The sequence below is a fragment of the Hylobates moloch genome, unplaced genomic scaffold (assembly GCF_009828535.3).
Source record: "Hylobates moloch isolate HMO894 unplaced genomic scaffold, HMol_V3 SCAFFOLD_4, whole genome shotgun sequence".
Classification (NCBI taxonomy): domain Eukaryota; kingdom Metazoa; phylum Chordata; class Mammalia; order Primates; family Hylobatidae; genus Hylobates; species Hylobates moloch.
In genome coordinates this window covers 99,131,098-99,152,000 of record NW_026652279.1, presented here as the reverse complement: position 1 = coordinate 99,152,000, position 20,903 = coordinate 99,131,098, and the positions used below count along the sequence as shown (strand labels likewise).

At 38.2% G+C, this 20,903-nt stretch overlaps 1 protein-coding gene and 1 long non-coding RNA gene across 3 annotated transcripts in view; one reads left to right on the top strand and one right to left on the bottom strand.

Moving 5' to 3' along the window:
* The window catches only part of LOC131383296 (uncharacterized), a 57,062-nt gene extending 39,720 nt beyond the window's left edge, over positions 1-17,342 (top strand). The window contains exons 2-3 of the long non-coding RNA XR_009213219.1: positions 13,832-13,942; positions 17,239-17,342. This is a non-coding gene — a long non-coding RNA (uncharacterized LOC131383296). The remainder of the gene's footprint in view (positions 1-13,831; positions 13,943-17,238) is intronic.
* The window catches only part of MICU2 (mitochondrial calcium uptake 2), a 113,224-nt gene that overhangs the window by 81,412 nt on the left and 10,909 nt on the right, over positions 1-20,903 (bottom strand). The window lies entirely within an intron of this gene.

The following is a 20,903-nucleotide window of genomic DNA, read 5'->3' as shown; positions in this document are numbered from 1 at the left end:
TATAGCAGACATAGCTGCAACTGCCTGACCAACCAATGTTATTACAACCAATCGACAAGCCCAGGTCTATACATGGTGATGATTTTCTGTCCAGAGTAATTTATTATTAGGGAATATCAGAATGTAGAAAAATATGAAACACATTTTAGCTGTTTTTAATGTAAATAATACAAAAAAAAATGTTTTCCTGCTTACATGGGTAATTTTAGTTACCTGGAAGATTCACATACATTACACGCCTCATGCTCCACTAATGCCATATAAATTCAACATTACTGTCTGATTTTACTATATATTCACAGTACTTCGTAGAATGTATGTTATATAAAAATACCGGGCTATATCTACATAAACTGAAAATAGAGCTGTGAGTGGAAATGTAATGTCTTTCAGAAAAATAAAGGTAGACAGTTTGGGGTTGTCAAATACTGTTACATGTCAAATAAAATTATACCACATTATGCAAATGCTTTCACCTTTCTAATAATGTGAACACACACTTTTTTTTTTTTTTTTGAGACGGAGTCTCGCTCTGTCGTCCAGGCTGGAGTGCAGTGGCGTGATCTCGGCTCATTGCAAGCTCCGCCTCCCGGGTTCATGCCATTCTCCTGCCTTGGCCTCCCAAGTAGCTGGGACTACAGGTGCCTGCCACCATGCCCGGCTCATTTTTTTGATTTTTAGTAGGCAGGGGGTTTCACCGTCTTAGCCAGGATGGTCTTGATCTCCTGAGCTCATGATCTACCCACCTCGGCCTCCCAAAGTGCTAGGATTACAGGCATGAGCCACTGCGCCCAGCCTGCTGCCATCTTATGTTTAAGCATACTAAGTATGAACAATCCTAGAGGACCTCAGGGGAAACTGATCCATTTCAGTTTCTCAGAAAATGTAAATAAGGTTAGAACCATAATGCCTTGACTGCTGGATTCAACCTTTTAAAAACTGTTGTCCATGGAGTTAATAAGTAAAAAAAAAAAAAAGACACAGTAGAGGATTAGACATAATTAAGATTATTCTGAAAAGGCACACGTTGCCTTCATATATTATGTGGAGAAATAAAAGCAGTACAAGGTGGGTAACAGCACTGCTACTATTCAACCAGCAAAACTGGAGAGAATTTTTTGTCCCTCCTCACCTCAAACTGCTTATTGTAGTTAAACACAATATTCCAGAAGGAGTGGAATAAAAAATATTAATCTTAACCTTCATTTGAAAGAGATTTCCTATGTTGCTTCTATAAACCTACTCGGTTGGCAGTGTATACAGTTACATATAAATAACCAATGGACTGGCAGGAGAAGCAGCTGCCTGAAGAACTAGCTGGTCAGGAAGAGAGGAAGGGTATGGAATGCAGTGGTGGAGATCAAAGAGCTGCTGAGGGCCTGTTGGTGGCTGTTATCCTATCCCTACCCGAGATGCAACTTACAGTCTTCTGAAGTGGAAAGTGGTGGGAGTGGAGGGATGGATTCCTTCTATTGCCATGATTTGCTTCTCAAACCTGCATCTACTACTAAATATATGGAAAAAGAGGAGCAGAAGAAATGCTGGGATTTGGGGCTATACTGAACACATGAGAACCATCCACATGGTTCTAGTTATATATAAAATGCTCCATGGATTTCAAGGATTACTTGTAATGCAGTAAAAAATGTGACAAAGGAATTAAGAGCAATGAGTGATGTGAACTGGATAAAAGAGATCTTTGAAAGCTGATGACTTCTGTTAAAACATTTCACTAGTTTATTGCCTTTAAAGCAACAGGTGCTTCACCACTCTGTCTCTACTTTTTATCCATGAAGTGACATATTGGAAAAAGTTAGTTCTCTGTTCTTTGTTTAACATTCTTTGGTCTCCACATTTCTCAGGAAGAAAGCGGGAAAAGAAAGGGCCTTCCCTATAGCTTTCAATATCTATATACATGGTATTAGACAAAATATAGTGTGACCTATTCATTTGGGGCCCTTATTTTGGAATTTGTAATAATCTGGATAAAATATAAAATTGCTCTGTTGTCTTTGAACTTTCTGTGGTGTAACTGGATGACTATCTTTCCTTCTTAAAGAAACCTTTACAATCAGAAATTTTTATTTCATTAGACACAACTTTTCCATTTTGTTCTGAATTAGGGAGATTTTATTACATATGAAACAAAATACTGCCAGACTAAATTAAAAATATTCACTGCATAAGCTATGCCTCACAATACATTCTACAAAATGACAGCCAATGAGACAACTGTCATTCCTGGGAAACCTGGAAGCTCTGGGAACTATTCTCTCTGGCTTCTGAAATATCGTCTGATCTATGATGGTCTAGTCTAGACTTTGTCCCAGAGACTGGAAGAAAGCTAGCATGGCTTTTTTTAGATGAGGATGGTAAAATGAAATGGCATATGCTTACATACACAGACATACGTAATTTTTTTTTTAACCCCATAGATTTCTATCTGGAGAACAGTGGCCACTGTCAGGGGATGCTGATGAGTAAAGAAACAAGCATCTTCTCTTTCAGTGCTTTCTCTTTCCTGATTAAATAACTGAACGGAATACTCATTTTTGCTTCTTCCATAATTACCTTCCAAGAGGTACGCCGTAACTACATGTATTTCTGTTTCTGTTTGAAACAAAAAGTTTAAACTAGGTTTCGAATGATTAAAAAAAAAAAAAAAAAAAAAGACTAGGCCAAGTAGGGTGGCTCATGCCTGTAATCCCAGCATGTTGGGAGGCCAAAGCGGGAGGATCCCTTGAGCCCAAGAGTTCGGGACCAGCCTGGGCAACAGGGCGAGACATCGTATCTACAAAAAAACACACAAATTAGCTAGGCATGGTGGCTCACACCTGTGGTCCCAGCTACTTGGGAGGCTGAGGTGGGAGGATCGCTTGCCTTGGAGGTCAAAGCTCCAGTGAGCCAAGATCACACCACTGCACTCCAGCCTGAGCAACAGAGTGAGACTCTGTCTCAAAAAAAGAAAAAGGCTAGAGCCTTAATTTAAAATCTCAGTACTCCCACCAAGGTATCATCAATATCATTTATTGCAACTATAACTAAATAACATTTTTCTTAAGAATTGAATGAGCTACTTTAGTTTATTTTCCTCCACAGGAGAAGGTAAAATACTACTTGTGAACTCTTTCTACAACTATTGAACATTATCAATTTATTTAATAAACCTGTCTCCCATGACCAACCATCTTACAGAGATAAAACGGTGGGTGAAGAGGCACTCACTCCCTAGTGGGGAAGGCATAATAGGTGATGTTAGAGCAGAAGTATGAAAGGAACAACAAGCATTTAGCAAATGTGTATGTTCCACAAGGATAAATTTAAGTATTTTTCACACATTATTTCTCAACCATGACATTTTGATTTCTTACTTTTACAATGAGATATGCAACAGACTAACATTTTTCAGTGTTATATAATTAAATTTGAATAGAAAACTAGCAACAGGTCTGGTATCTTGATTTATCTTGACTGTGATCTTTTTTTTGGGGGGGGCAGCTAAGAAGTAGATGCAGAGCAGTAACAAGGAACTTCTGTGATATAAGCTCTAATTTCAGGAATCTTATGTACCCATGCAAAAAGCCTTCCTGGAAACTGAGAACTTCAAGTAAGTGGTGCTATAGGGGGGCTGAGTCATAAACAGAGGCTACCACTAGGGATAACAACATTTAGGATATTATATCCTATAATATATGACACAGTATGAAGCAAAGAGGAGATGGATTAAAGGATCCCTCTCTTCTTCTATCCCTTCTTGGGGAACAGCTGCAGTCTGTAGCTGTATTTTACAGTTTGTGACTGCAGTAGGAAAGTGATTCATTCATATAGTATTTTGCCCTGCTCCCCCATTTTCTGTGACCCACTCAGACTTCCATACCCCAGTCCTCAGCAAATGGCTGTCACCTCCATGTGCTTCCCCAGCTTACAGGAAACTGACAGTGGGGATTCTTAAAGCTCATGGCTGAATACTGACTGATAGCAGTTTGCCTCTCTATCATCAAATCTCTCATGCCCCACCCCTAACCCTATACAAAATTTGCTTAAATACTGGAATTATTTTTTAAAAAGCCCTGCAATGTATGTTGATTGCATACAAATAGATTTTTTTGAGACAGAGTTTTGCTCTACAAATAGAAATTTTATCCCAAACAAAAAAAGAACAACAAATTTTAAAACTTTCAGGTAAATGGAATAACGAAGGTTTGAATTCAGGAGCAGATTTGCAATTTCTTACTTAAAAAATTATACTTCTTTTAAAAAATTCCATTGACATTTTTTCTGAATTGGTCTTTGTACAATTCAGAAAACAAAACAAAACGTGTAAAACAAATATAGTACTAGCTCTCTTCAATGTCAATCTCAGTTTTGATCACTGTTAACAAGATTTTCCTAAAACAGATTTGACTTGCTGGGGTGTCCTTAGAGCTTTAGCATTCACTTGACTGACTTATATTAACTTGAGTAAACCTTTCCGAAAGACAGATTAAGTAACCACTTACTTGCCTCTAATTAAAACACCTTACAAAGCTAAGCATGTAATATAGCCCCCCTTTTTAATTTGGCTAACTTACTTGTTAAGAATTAATTTTGGGCTGAGCTTGGTGGCTCATGTCTGTAATCCTAGGACTTTGGGAGGCTAAGGGAAAAGGATCACTTCAGGCCAGGAGTTGTAGACCAGCCTGGGCAACACAGCATGACCCTGTTTCTACAAAAATTTAACAAATAAAAAAATTACCCAGATGAGGCTGGGCATGGTGGCTCACGCCTGTAATCCCAGCACTTTGGGAGGCTGATGTGGGTGGATCACAAGGTGAGGAGTTCAAGACCAGGATGGTGAAACCCTGTCTCTACAAAAATACAAAAAAATTAGCTAGGTGTGGTGGCGTGCACCTGTAATCCCAGCTACTTGGGAGGCTGAGGCGGAAGAACTGCTTGAACCCGGGAGACAGAGGTTGCAGTGAGCCAGGATCATGCCATTGCACTCCAGCCTGGGTGACACAGCGAGACTCCATCTCAAAAAAAAAAAAAATTACCCAGATGTGGTGGCGCACACCTATAGTTCTTCTAGCTACTGAGGAGCCTGAGGCAGGAGGATCACTTGAGCTCATGAGTTCAAGGTCACCAGGAGCTGTAATTGTGCCACTGCACTCCAGCCTGGGTGACAGATTTTGTCTCAAAAAAATAAATAAATAAAAATAATAATAAATTAAAAGAAAAAAAATTCCAGTAGTTATCTCCTCTAGGAGTCCTTCCAGAAGTACCCATTTTGGGTTAGGTGTCCTCCCTTGTGGGCATATAGAACCCTAAGTTTTTATCAAGGCCGTAGTAACCCTGCACCGGAATTGCCTGTTTACTACATTGAAGTCCTCAAGAATAGAAAGTATCTTTTTTATTCTGTATCCCCAGTGCCTAGTGCATGGCTAACATGGTAACATTCATGGGTTTTTATGAATGAGAATCAATTCTAAACTCAAAGTGTGTCCTTAAAAAATAACTTTAGAGCTGGGCTTAGTGGCCCATGCCTGTAATCCCAGCACTTTGGGAGGCTGAGGCAGGAAGACTACTCTAGCCCAGGAGTTTGAGACTAGTCTAGGGAACACAGGGAGACCCCATTTGTACAAAATATTTAAAAAATTAACTCAGGCATGGTAGCACATGCCCGTGGTCCCAGCTACTCAGGAGGCTGAAGTGGGAGGGTCACTTGAGCCTGCGAGGTTGAGACTGCAGTAAGCCAGTGAGCCATGATTGTGCCACTGGACTCCAGTCTAGGTGACAGAGTGAGACCACATCTCAAAAAAAAAAAATATTTTAGTCTGTGAACCAATATGCAAAAGTGGGTTATGCTGATGTATTTTAAAGCCTTATTAATAATTTACTGAAATATCTTTAGATAACCAGGTATATACTCTGCTATGTGCAACCTCACTAAAGATATACACAAATAGGGGCCCTTTAGTTTCCCTTTAACTGTAAATTACTGCATATTGCTAATTACTTTAGATTTTAAAAATGCCTTTGTAACAAGATGAAAGAGGTAAAGCCATTGACAGGTGGTGGCAGTGTTAACTGTACCAAAGGATACTGCCTTATTTTTTGCTTAGCATAGAAATCATGGAATCTTAGAAACAGAATGCTCTGAAACTGGATTACACCAGCTGCTTCACATTCTCCTTCTGTAAATCTGAATGAATGACTTGATGGATTTCAGGCCTTATACCATGGTTGATTAAGGTTTTAGTGGAGTTTTTCAGCTTCATCTTGGAGTACATTAACAGACTGTAATGAGATATTTCTAAGATAAAATTCTGCTAATAAAATGTACTTATAGGAAATGAGCAGAGAATGAGCCAGGTAATATACCAAAACAGGTAGTTTACTAGCAAAGGTAATAAGATACATGCAATTCATATTTCTGTTCTTGTTTATAAATTAAATCACCAGTAAATAAACACATAAATTGCACAATACAAAAATAAAGTAATACAGATGATTATATAATATTTTGGCAAATTAATGTATTATTTAAGCAACGCTCTGATTTTTTTTTTTTTTTTGAGATGGAGTTTCATTCTTGTTGCCCAGACTGGAGTGCAATGGTGCAATCTTGGCTCACTGCGACCTCTGCCTCGTGGGTTCAAGAGATTCTCCTGCCTCAGCCTCCTGAGTAGCTGGGATTACAGGCTCCTGCCACCACGTCGAGCTAATTTTTTGTATTTTTAGTAGGGAAGGGGTTTCACTATGTTGGCCAGGCTGGTCTTGAACTCCTGACCTCAGGTGATCCACCCACCTCAGCCTCCCAAAGTGCTGGGATTATAGGTGTGAGCCACTGCGCCCGGCTCAAAGCTCTGCTTTATATCAGTTATGAACACATATAGAGCAAATCATTGAAGATATAGCACAAATTTGCCAAAGTCTCCCTTTCTGCTTTTACCTTATTCTTTTTGAAATATATCATAAGATACCCATGGCCTCAAAAAAAAAAGATATATTAAATATATAATCCAATAAAATACATCATTAACGGAAAAAAAAAAGATATCCATGCTCTCAGTAATTTCTGAGGATACTTTTAACAGTGAAGATTCTAAAAAATTTCATTGCAGAATTTGCAGTATAACGAGTAAAACCAAACAAGTTTTGTGGTTTTTTTTTTTGTTATTTTTCTGTTTTGCCTTACAGTAGCACCAAGCATAACTAAAGTAAAACTACTACTAAATATGTAGAAAACAATTTCTCACTTTACTATTTCAATTGCCACCACTACTAGAACCAGAGTCACTTTTCTCCTTCAACCACCTCTACCCATTTTTCTTTTACAACAGTTGGTGTCAAATGGGGAAATGTGAGTGCTACATCTTAACCTCAAGCACAGGAAGCAGTATAAAATTATGCCAGTGAATCATATACTAAGTAAAATTGTTATCATTTGCCCAGGCAGCAGTGAGGTCTATACCAAATATAAAGTTCTCTGGTGTAGGTTAAAGAAAAATCTTTACCTTGATCCCCAAGAATTTTGGAATCCTATATGAGAAACAAAACCAGTGAAAACTTGTAGTTTATAAGTTGTTACATACATACTTTTAAGGGTAGGCATGGACAGAGCTAGCATTTGGGTAATCTTTCCCTTTTAAAACTTATTGGCGAATCTACTCCTGTGTCTTTATAATCAAGAATAAGCCTAGTTAGATCTTGGGAAGAGAGGGGAGCAGACATTTGTAGACTAGAATAGACAGAGCCTGATATTCTACAATGATCCAGGCAACCTAAATCTCCAAACTTGAATTGCTTGTGAAGTACGAAAAAGTAACTCTTAAATATTTGAAAACTCAAATGAATTTTGTCACTTTGTTTAGTCTAAAATTAGTTTCTAAATATTTATGGGCTATTGTTTAGATAGTCTCTTAACTTATAACTTTATAAAACTTCATGTAAGTAACAAATATTATTACCAGTATTAATAATATTCCTGAAATTATGGGTAGACTCCTTAGGCTGTGAGAACTTGAATACCCCAACTCACAGGCTGGAGGATGAATAAACTTGAAGAAGCTCCCTTGAACAATGAAGGTTAGCAGCAACAGACAAAGGTGTCTGTTCCATTTATAAAGGTGTAAACAGAATAAGCTAGTAAAACAGGGCTAACTGGGTTAGAATAGAGAATGTACAGAGTCAGAACAAAAGAGATGAACTGGTGAAGAGCAAGAGGCAAACATCAACAATTACCTGATCTGAAGGTAGCAGCAGGTAAAAGTTAGCAGTAATATAGTGACATAAAGCAGTAAAGTGGAAAATAATTTGAGATCTAGCCTTTGAAAAATTTTATAATGTGAAGGATAAATACTAAGAACTAGGAAGAGAAAAGTATGTAACCTGAAAATTTAGAGCGGAGGTTCTGCAACCCCCACTTCCTGGGTTCAAGCAATTCTCGTGCCTCGGCCTCTTGAGTAGCTGGGATTACAGGCATGCACCACCACGCCAGGCTAATTTTTGCATTTTTAGTAGAGATGGGTTTTCACCATGTTGACCAGGCTGGTCTCAAACTCCTGGCCTCAAGTGATCCACCCACTTCGGCCTCCCAAAGTGCTGGGATAACAGGTGTGAGCCACTACTCTGCCTACAGCAGAGGTTCTTAACCTTACATGACATAATCATACCTCTGAGGTTCAAAACTCCCTGAAATCTGTGTGAGACATGTTTGTGCATTTTTTTGGGAAAGAGTATGTAACTTTTACCATACAATCAGATTCACACCCTATTCAAAGATCAGGAAAAATGACAAAGATGAATGATAAAATGGTAAAATACAATAATTAGTAAAATAAAATGTCTCAATTTTAACTACTGCACATATTAGAATAATGTATATAGTTAATGAAGTTTAAACAGCTGAGATGAATATTTGACTCAGTCCCTTTTTGATATCTAGTAGTAAAGGTCTCTTTTAAAATTTAAGTGAAAAGAGCTTCCCCAACATGACTAAGTATGAAATGTAAAATCTATTAAAATTCCAGGTCGTCTAAAAATGTCACCAGCTAAAGCAGATTAATTAAAATAAAGAATACACACAACTGCTATCTAGCACGAATAAAGCAAAGAACTACAGGAAATCATTGCTACACAAAATTTTTGAATAAAAGCTTGGTCTTTAACAAAACCTTACATGCATATCTGCATAACTCTGATTTTTGTTTTCACTATACCTTTTCCTGGATGTGGCAACAAAGCCACTGCGGGGTGCCTTCCCCTGCTCTATATAAGAAAGTGGCCATCACATTAAGTATGATAAATACTTATAGCTTTTAGTAGAGAAACAACTGAAGAGAATATGGGTGACAAGAGACTGGAGAGCAAGGAGACAGGGAGAAGGGCTAGTCTCCAAAAGGGCCTGGACAGCTCACTCTCCCTCTAATGACACAATGTGGAACTACAATAATCATGTCTTAGCTTCAGCACTAATAGCTTTATTTCTATAAAAAACTCTATCTACTGAAGATACAACAGCCAAAACTTTTAACAGTAACTAGTCTTCTTCTCAAGTCATCATAAGAAGAGGATGGTTTTTACAAGTTTCCTTTTGACTTTTCCCCTAATTTTTCTGTAATATAGATGTATTTCAATAAGAAAAAAAGCCAACATAAGTAATTTTTAAAAAAGAATTGAGAAACAAGCAAAAGCTCTAGCCCCCTTCCTGATATATATCAAAGAATTTCAGTAAACATAATAAAATATTATTTTGTTAGACATGAGTTCTGAATTTCTCTTCAAAGAATCAATATGTACGTTCAATTATTTGCTTTCTACTTTTAAACTTAACTTCCTTCTAAAGCAACCTTTTTCAATTACCTGCTCCACCCTGACTCATTCCAATTACCTGCTCCACTCTGACTCATTCCAATTACCTGCTCATTCTCCACACTGACTCATTCCAATTTCCTGCTCTGCCATAAGCATTTTTCCCACCAAACCACTCACTCCGTCACTCTCTTTAGCCAATCGGAATTAGTTTAGCCTGTGCGGTCTAACCCTAGCCAATAGGGGAACGACACAGCAGCAGGGGCCATGTGCGTCAGGGATAAGAACCCCTTCCCCTCCCTTGTCCAAGTGTGTGCTCACCATTGCTCCATCTGTAAGAGCGCACTCTTCTGTAGAAGTACATTGCCTTGCTGAGAATTAAAAAGAAAAATTTATATTCGAGTGCTATTTATTTTGCAGCATGGAAACTTCATTTGTAACAATTTCTTCAGTGTTTCAGGAAGCAATCTTTTTACAACTATAATTTAAGATGGATTTAAGCACTGCCTAATGGTCAAGTCTACTAATGAAATACAAAGTACTAGTTTAAAAACAGAACGGCTGGGCTAGCTCGTGCCTGTAGTCCTAGCTACTCGAGAGACTGAGGAGGGAGGCCTGCTTGGGTCTAGGAGTTTGCCTTGAGCTATGATTGCACCACTTATGCTCTGGCCTGCATGACAGAGTGAGATCTTGTCTCTATAAGTAGAAAACAAAAACAAAAACAAAAAAGTTGCAGTATTAAAGAAATAAACATGCTTCAATCACTGATAAAAAGTGATCAGTCAGTGTTAAGTTTTTTAAAAAATAAAAGTGTGTCTCTGTAACATACACTACTGATTGCCTTCTTTGTATTGCAACAGTTTCCTGGTTAAACCCCAATGCTTCCTCATAATCATTATTTTCTGGCTTGCCATTAAAGTATCTTACACTTGGTATGTCTGAGAATAGGAACTACTAGGACAGATAAGTCTTTCATATATACTTCAACATACGTAGGCAGCTGGATCAGTTATCATCTGATAATTAAATGAGCCTTTGGGAAGTGCTCAGCTGTCTCCTGTTTTTCCTTTGCAGTAGGGCAGTCACAGCTCCATCCATGGGGCTCCCGCTAAAGCAACAGTCAAAGCAGTACTACTACCATCACCGAAAGAGCAGTTCCCTGACCTGGAATTCAATCCTGGAGCATTCCAAGCATTCCAGAACTTCCCAGGACTGGGTCTGAATGGAGGCACAGCCATATTGAAAATGTGCTGATTTGAGCTGGTTTCTTAATTGGGCAATTATGACCAAGTTAAACTGAAAAAGTTTTTGTCCTTAAAACACTCAACAGTGTGATTTAATCTCCTGACATTTAAGAAACAGAAATCAACCCATTTACAGCTTCTCACTGTATATAATCTTCTAATTGTATATACTAGTGAATAAGAAAAATGACATAATTTCAAACAGTAGATGTGCTGCATTATTCATATTTTCCTTTGAAATATCTGCAACAGTTTGTGGAAACACATTGTGCTTTCATATTTAAGGTTCATTTTGCCTAATTTTAAAAATGGTTTGCATTGGCCAGGCACAGTGGCTCACGCCTGTAATCCCAGCATTTTGGGAGGCCAAGGCGGGTGGATCACGAGGTCAGGAGATCGAGACCATCCTGGCTAATAGGGTGAAACCCCGTCTCTACTAAAAATATGAAAAATTAGCCCGGCGTGGTGGCGGGCACCTGCAGTCCCAGCTATTCGGGAGGCTGGGGCAGGAGAATGGTGTAAACCTGGAAGGCAGAGCTTGCAGTGAGCCGAGATCGCGCCACTGCACTCCAGCCTGGGTGACAGAGCAAGACTCCGTCTCAAAAAAAAAAGGTTTGCATTTCCAGGTTACATACAGCTAAGTGATGAGGGACTGAGGACAAAGATGCCTGCGATCTTAAAGTATACAAGTTTCTAGTACACAACACACAAAGCAAATAATATCCATGTGGATAAATTTCAGATTTTATAACACCTTATTTCCTTAGAAATATCTATGAACTATCTATGGAACCACATATCTATGGAACTTTCATAGATGTCTATGAAAATTTTAAGTCCAGGCTATACTTAAAAAATATGATTCATTAAGTATTATTTTTATATTGAAATTATAATCTGAAAACAGTTAATAATGTTATTTATGAAGTTATTGAGACAATATATTTACTACTAATTTACTCTACCAAATATTTACTGCTTTTTAAACTATAAATAAAACATTTAAATTCATATATACTGCTACTATTAGTGGCTTATGGTATGTTTATGCACTGTTGTAATTCATAGAACTCCAAAATTCAAAGTAACAGAAGCATAATTTGTATATATTAGCTACTAAAACACATGGTTTATAGAACAAGAACAAACAGTAATATTTACTTGGATTCCACTAAACAATATAAATGCAGAAGAAAAGGTTAAATATACTTTGCTATTACAATTTGTTGTTCTTTCCCCCAGAAAAGTCACTGTACAGATTTACAGTAGGATCATTAACTACTGTCCTATTATACAATGAAGGAAAGTAAGACAACCTCTCATTCATGCAGGACAAACAGCTATGCCAAAGGCACAAATTACATCTAATTACAGGGTATAACTTTGTCATCTCTCTTTTCATAATCTAGCCATTTACAACTTTGATTTTTGACTTCCATTTGGGTTTATTAACATCATAGCTTTGTCATCACCTGTTTCTACAGACATTTTTACCTGAGGCAATAAAGTATAAAAACTTCTTTGCATTCTTCCTTTACTGTTGCAAGAAAGCTTTAGTCTTCACTGGGATTACAATGTTTCATGGTTATTAAACTTCTGCATGTTGCTATAAAGTTTACTGCTCTTGGCCTACCAATTTTACATGTACGGTCATTAAACCAATGCACTGCACACAAGTATACTACCAGTACACTCCAATAAGTTCCAGTTTTACCTATTGTTGGTGTCCTATTAGCATATATATTTTTTCTTTTTCACAAAAATAATCACTACAAATCTATGGTCAGACAGCTTGAAATAAAAGAAAACAATGCCAATTTAATTTTATGATTAGGGCTCTTATAGCAAATTAAAATAGATCCATCTTATTAACTACATTGAGTGTTTAAAATATTCACTGACATGCAATAGACAAAGAGATTCTACAACTAATGCAACTGCAAATTCACTTCCTATTAATAATATAGTTCTGCTTGTTTAAACATAATGGTTCACATTTCTTGCTTTTATTTAAAATTTGTAATCATCTTTTAGTCAGATTGTATTCACAAAATAGAGTTCAAAATATGAATTTAAATATCAAAGAAAAGCAAACCATCTAGTATTCTCTATGTTAGAATTTTAACAATTTTTAAATTTAATGCCCAATATATTACTTGTATTAAACTCAAATACCAAGGTTTATGAAAAAACATTTTTTAGATAATACTTTACAGCAACATTAAAAAACCTCAATTAGCTTACTCACTAGAAGAAAGCCATTAGAAGTTTGTTGCAATTGGTCCTATATTCATCATAATTGTTGCATCTCAGCTCTCATGGTTTAGTTTCACAGCTTTGTAAATTATCCCCTCTCCCCCTAACTATCTGGGTTACCCGCTCCAGTAGCAGATTAAGATCCCTCTGACGATTACAGATCCCTGAATCTACTTCTTTTTCAGAGCAGTTCACTATCACTTTTTTTCTTTAAGCCTTTTTTAATAGAAGGAAAATGTAGAATTAGTCTATAATCAGCTTCTAGGATTTACCATACCCTCTGCTTTCATTCCTGTTGCAACAGAAAAAATATCCTTGCTGCTATGAAAATCCAACTTTTCTACTTGTGTTTTTTGTTTGTTTTTTTAAAGATAGGGTCTTGCTCTGCCATCCAGACTGGAATGTAATGGCGTGATCATGGTTCAGTGCAGCCTCAGCCTCTCAGGCTCAGGAGATCCTTCCACCTCAGCCTGCCAAAGAGCTGGGACTACAGACGTGCACCACCAATCCTGACCATTTTTTTTTCTATATTTTTGTAGAGACAAGATCTTGCTGTATTGCCCAGGCTGGCCTCAAACTCCTGGCCTCAAGTAATCCTCCTGCCTCGGCCTCCAAAGCACTGGGATTATAGGCGGAAGCCAACACACCTGGTGTGTTACAGCATATATTTTAGTCTTCCTTATAGCTTAAGCTTATGTTTATTACTCTCATTTTTCTCTCCATTTAAAAATTCTAACTTGCAGCAGCATTTTTCTAAGTCACTTTAAATCTTTCTAGTATCAAGGTCAGCATAAATATACAAACATTTAAATATAGTATGTAAAAATGATGCATTAAAGTTGGTGAGAGAAGATGTTTAATTTTGTTTTCCTAGAAGCTGCTCTCCCAGGCATCTTCTTCCCTCTTTCCCATTATTAACATTATTTGTCTGACATTTCAGAGAGTACAATCTATATCCTAGGAAAATTATCTGTCATTTTGTACATCAAAGCTAAAAGCTCTCCTCTCTCAGATGGGTTAATCAAGACTTGGCTGCACCCTCTCTTCCTTCCTCCCCTTTGCCAGGGACGAGGGGAGGAGAGAATCAAGTATTCAAGGCACCGGCTTTCAGGAGACTGGTTACATATGGGGCGATTGAGTATCAAAATAAATGGAAACTCTTTGAGTAAAATGGGAATCCATGAGTCCGTAGATATAAATGAATAAATGAGGAAACAGTGGGGAGGACAAAGCACTATGAAGCCACAAAATTATCTCCCCACAAAATACTTATTAATGAGTATAAAGTACTGATTAAATTTTTAATGAAGAAACCTGACAGATGTCTTCTTACCAAATGATAAAAGTAATTGTAATTATCACCAGTAGAAATCTAACTTGTGTACCTCCTAATATGATGCGTTGAAAAGGACACAGCATGGCTTTAGTGGTATTTGTGAAAAAAGTGCATGAATCATGAGGAAATATCAACCAAACCTAAATTAAGGAAGATTCTGGAGATAGCCACTACTCAGTGATAGGTGAAAATGCTTTAAAACTGCAAATGCAAGCAGGCATAGGAACAATATGAATGGATTGTAGATTGGAGGAAAAGCATGCTGATTTTGAAGTGAATTTAGCCACTTTAAGCACAGCTTTAGCTGGACACTCTTACCATTCATTCAACCACTCACTTAACAGTCATTAATTAGTACCTATCATGAATTAGGGACTATACTAAGTATTAGTAAAATTGATGAATAAAAGCTGAATAGTTAGGTATACGTACTTTAGAATGGTAGTTATAAGATACTAAAAACTAAATGTGCACTTTAAGTAGATGACATTTCAGTGAATACTGAATCTTGATTTTTCTTTTTTGATAGATTCAAAGAAGTCAGACTTTGAACTGCATAGGTGGAGGCATTCTGCTTTCTCTGAACATAAAGACATCCAACTTAAATTTTATTAAGTAAATAATATCAAATTCAGCATTTCAATACAGACCCCAGTGTCAACCAGGAGTCTTGCCCCCCGATGTAGAGCTTTTATGCCATAGTTGGTCCAACGTTCTGTGGACCACTAAAGAGCAAGGATGGACTGCCCCAACCGGTTTTTGTAATTTCCTAAAATCCTACATTCATTTTACTAGAGGATCATAGAAGTTAAAGACTTAAAACAAACTTTGGCAATTAAGACAGCACACCAAGATGCAAATGCCTGGTTGGAATGGATCAAATATTCCACCCACACGTTAAACAAAAGCAATTGTTATGCTTGTGTGCATGGCAGGCCAGAGGCCCAAATTGTCCCGCTTCCACTAAGGTGGTCCTCCAGTCGACCAGGCGTGGGCTGCATGGTAGTTCTTTTCCAGGATTCTGCAGCCTGGAGTAATAAGTCGTGCCAAGCTCTCTCTGCTATATCCCGAAGTCTAGCACCCTGCGGGTCAGCCCCCGAGGACCATCCAGCTTCCATCTCCCAACACTAAGTTCACTTCGTGTCTCTCATGACAGGGAGGAAATTTAGCGTTCCTTGGACACCTGAAGGATGCAGTGAGCTTAAGAATTTTCAAGAGCTTATCAATGAGTCAGCCCTTGTTCATCCCTGAGCGGATGTGTGGTGGTATTGTGGTGGACCTTTACTGGACACTCTGCCGAATAACTAGAGTGGCACTTGTGCTTTAGTCCAACTGGCTATCCCTTTCACCCTGGCATTTCATCAACCAGAGGAAGGAAAAATAAAGACATCATAAAGCAAGAGAAGCCCCTTGGATCTTTCGACTCTCAGGTCTATTTAGACACAATTAGAATCTCATGGGGAATAGCAGATCAATTTAAAGCCCAAAATCAAATAGCTGCAGGATTTAAGTCAATATTTTGATAGGTAACAATAAAAATGTAGATTAGATAAACCACATCTACTACAACCAACAGTGATTTATTAACTACACTAAAAATGCTATTAAAGGAATAGCTGAACAATTAAGGGCTACTAGCCAGATGGCTTGGGAAAATAAGATAGCCTTAGACATGATATTAGCAGAAAGAGGAGGAGTTTGCATCATAATTAAAACTCAATGTTGCACCTTCATCCTAAACAACACTGCCCCTAATGGAAGTATAACAAAGGCACTGCAAGGTTTGACTTCTCTGTCCAATGAGTTAGCCTGCAACTCAGGGGTAAATGACCCCTTTACAGGATGGCTAGAAAAGTGGTTTGGTAAATGGAAAGGAATAATAGCCTCAATTCTTACTTCCCTCACAGCTGTAATGGGTGTACTTATTCTTGTCAGGTGCTGTGTCATACCATACATCCGCAGGTTGATGCAGAGGCTCATAAATACGGCACTTACTAAAACCTCCCTTAACTATCCTCCACCTTATCCAGAGAAGCTTCTTCTTTTGGAAAATCAAGCAAAACAACTAAGCCAAGACATGTTAAAAAAGTTTGAAAAGAAAGCTGTTAAGGAAACACAAGAGGAAGGGTTGTTAGATATGAGTTCTAAATTTCTTTTCAAAGAATCAATATGTCAGTATGTTCAATTCTTTGCCTTCTACTTTTAAACTTCCTCATAAAGCAACCTTTTTCGATTACCTGCTCCACCCTGACTCATTCAGATTACCTGCTCCACCCTGACTCCTTCTGATTACCCACTCCACCCTGACTTCATGATTCTGATCACCTGCTCTGTCATTACCATTTTTCCCACCAAACCACTCACCCCGTCACTCTCTTTAAAAATTAGCCAATTGAAATTAGTTTAGCCTGTGCAGTCTAACCCTAGCCAATAGGGGAACAATACAGCAGCAAGGGTCACGTGCGTCAGGGATAAGAACCTCTTCCCCTCCCTTGTCCAAGTGTGCGCTCACCATTGTTCCGTCTGTAAGGGCGCACCCTTCTATAGAAGTACCTTGCCTTGCTGAGAATTAAAAGAAAATTTTATATTCGAGTGCTATTTCTTTTGCAGCACCAAAACTTTATATATAACACTAGCAAGACAGGCCAGCATGCAGATTCAGGAAATACAGAGAACACCATTAAGATACTCCATGAGAAGATCAACCAACCCCAAGACACATAATCAGATTCTACAAGGTCAAAATGAAGGAAAAACTGCTAAGGGCAGCCAGAAAGAAAGGCCAAGTCACCTACAAAGGGAAGCCCATCAGACTAACAGTGGAACTCTCAGCAGAAACTCTACAAGCCAGAAGAGACTAAGGGCCAATATTCAACATTCTTAAAGAAAATAATTTTCAACCCAGAATTCCATATTCAGCCAAAGTAAGCTCCATAAGCCAAGGAGAAATAAAATCCTTTCCAGACAAGCAAATGCTGAGTGATTTCATTACCACCAGGCGTGCCCTGCAAGAGCTCCTAAAAGAAGCACGGTATCAAATACCTTGCTTAAAAATAAATCTTCTTTTTGTGGCCACTTTCAAAATTTAAACAAAATAAAACATCCATTAAAACATGTTTCATGCGCGTCCGTGTGAAAAGACCACCAAACAGGCTTTGTGAGCAACATGGCTGTTTATTTCACCTGGGTGCAGGCGGGCTGAGTCCGAAAAGAGAGTCAGCAACGGGTGGTGGATTATCATTAGTTCTTATAAGTTTTGGGATAGGCGGTGGAGTTAGGAGCAATGTTTTGGGGGCAGGGGGTGGATCTCGCAAAGTACATTCTCAGGGGTAGGGAGAATTACAAAGAACTTTCTTAAGGGTGGGGGAGATTACAAAGTACATTGATCAGTTAGGGTGGGGCAGAAACAAATCACAATGGTGGAATGTCATCGGTTAAGGCTATTTTTACTTCTTTTGTGGATCTTCAGTTACTTCAGGCCATCTAGATGTATACGTGCAAGTCACACGGGATGCGATGGCTTGGCTTGGGCTCAGAGGCCTGACAACATGTTCCTATTCTTATTCTTCACACCCAGGAACTGAAAACATTAAAAGGTTAGAAAATAAGAATTGGTCGGGCGTGGTGGCTCACGCCTGTAATCCCAGCACTTTGGGAGGTCAAGAGATCGAGACCATCGTGGCCAACATGGTGAAACCCCGTCTGTACTAAAAATATAAAAAATTAGCCAGGTGTGGTGGCACACACCCATAGTCCCAGCTACTCAGGAGGCTGAGGCAGGAGGATCGCTTGAACCCAGGAGGTGGAGGTTGCAGTGAGCCAAGATCGCACCACTGCACTCTAGCCTGGCGACAAAGCGAGACTCTGTCTCAAAAAACACAAAACAAACAAAAAGAAGCACTAAATATGGAAAAGAAGAACCGATACCAGCCAGTGCAAAAACACACAAAAATATAAAGGCCAATGACACTACGAAGAAACTGCATCAACTAGTGTGCAAAATAACTAAATAGCATCATGATGATAGGATCAAATTCACACATAACAATAATAACCTTAAATGTAAATGGGCTAAATGCCCCAATAAAAAGACACAGACTGGCAAATTGAATAAACAGTCAAGACTCATCGGTGTGCCGTATTTAGGAGACGTGCAAAAACACATACAGGCTCAAAATAAAGGGATGGAGGAAAATTTACCAAGCAAAGGGAAAGCAAAAAAAAAAGCAGGGGTTGCAATCCTAGTCTCTGACAAAACAGACCTTAAATCAACAAAGACAAAAAAAGACAAAGAAGGGCATTACATAATGGTCAAGGGAACAATTCAACAAGAGCGATTCTAAATATATAGGCACCAATACAGGAGCACCCAGATTCATAAAACAAGTTCTTAGAGACCTACAAAGAGAAGAGACTTGGACAACCACACAATATTAGTGGGGGACTTTTAACACCCCACTGTTAGTATTGGACAGATCAATGAGACAAAAAATTAACATGGATATTCAAGACTTGAACTCTGCTCTGGATCAAGTGGACCTAGTAGACATCTACAGAACTCTCTACCCCAAATCAACAGAATATACGTTCTTCTCAGAGCCACATGGCACTTATTCTAAAATTGATCACATAATTGGAAGTAAAACAGTCCTCAGGAAATGCAAAAGAACTGAAATCACAGCAGTCTCTCAGACCACAGTGCAATCAAATTAGAACTCAGGATTAAGAAACTCACTCAAAACCACACAATTTCATGGAAATTGAACAACCTGCTCCTGAATGACTCCTGGGTAAATAAAGAAATTATGGGAGAAATCAACAAGTTCTTTGAAACCAATGAGAACAAAGAGATATCTCTGGGACACAGCTAAGGCAATGTTAAAGAGGAAATTTATAGCACTAAATGCCCACATCAGAAAGCTAGAAAAATCTCAAATCAACACCCTAACATCAGAATTAAAAGAGCTAGAGAGGCAAGGGCAAATTAATTCAAAAGTTAGCAGATGACAAGAAATAACTAAGATCAGAGAAGAGTTGAAGGAGATAGAGAAAAGAAAATCCTCCAAAAAAAAAAAAATAAATAACAAATCCTGGAGCTGGTTTTTTGAAAAAAATTAACAAAATAGATAGACCGCTAGCTAGAATAAAGAAGGGAGAGAAGAATCAAATAGACACAATGAAAAATGATAAAGGGGATATCACCACTGACCCCATAGAAATACAAACTACCATCAGAAAATACTATAAACACCTCTAGGCAAATAAACTAGAAAATCTAGAAGAAATGGATAAATTCCTGGACGCATACACCTTACCAAGACTAAATCAAGAAAAAAGTCGAATCCTTGATAGACCAATAACAAGCTGGGAAACTGAGGTAGTAATAGCCTACCAACCAGAAAAGCCCAGGACCAGATGGATTCACAGCTGAATTCTACCAGAAATACAAAGAGGAGTTGGTACCATTCTTTCTGAAACTATTCCAAGTAACTGAAAATGAGGGACTCCTCTCAAACTCATTCTATGAAGACAGCATCATCCTGATACCAAGACCAGGAAAAGACACAACAAAAAAAGAAAACATAAGGCCAATATCCCTGATGAACATCGATGCGAAAATCCTCAATAAAACACTGGCAAACCCAACCAATCCATCAGCACATCAAAAAGTTTACCCACCATGATCAAGTCGGCTTCATCCCTGGGATGCAAGAGTGGTTCAACATACATAAATCAATAAACATAATCCATCACATAAACAGAGCCAAAGACAAAAACCACATGATTATCTCAATAGATACAGAAAAGGCCTTTGATAAAATTCAACATCCCTTCATGTTTAAAAACTCTCAATAAACTAGGTATTGATGGAACATATTTCAAAATAATAAGAGCTATTTATGACAAACCAACAGCCAATATCATATTCAATAGGCAAATGTTGGAAGCATTCCCTTTGAAAACCAGTACAAGATGAGGATGCCCTCTCTCACCACTCGTATTCAACAGAGTACTGGAAGTTCTGGCCAGGGCAATCAGGCAAGAGAGGGAAATAAAGGGTATTCGAATAGGAAGACAGGAAGTCAAGTTGTCTCTGTTTGCAGACGACATGATTTTATATTTAGAAAATCGCATCATCTCAGCCCAAAAACTTCTTGAGCTGATAAGCAACTTCAGCAAAGTCTCAGGATACAAAATCAATCTGCAAAAATCACAAGCACTCCTTTACAACAATAGGCAAGCAGAGAGCCAAATCATGAATGAACACCCATTCA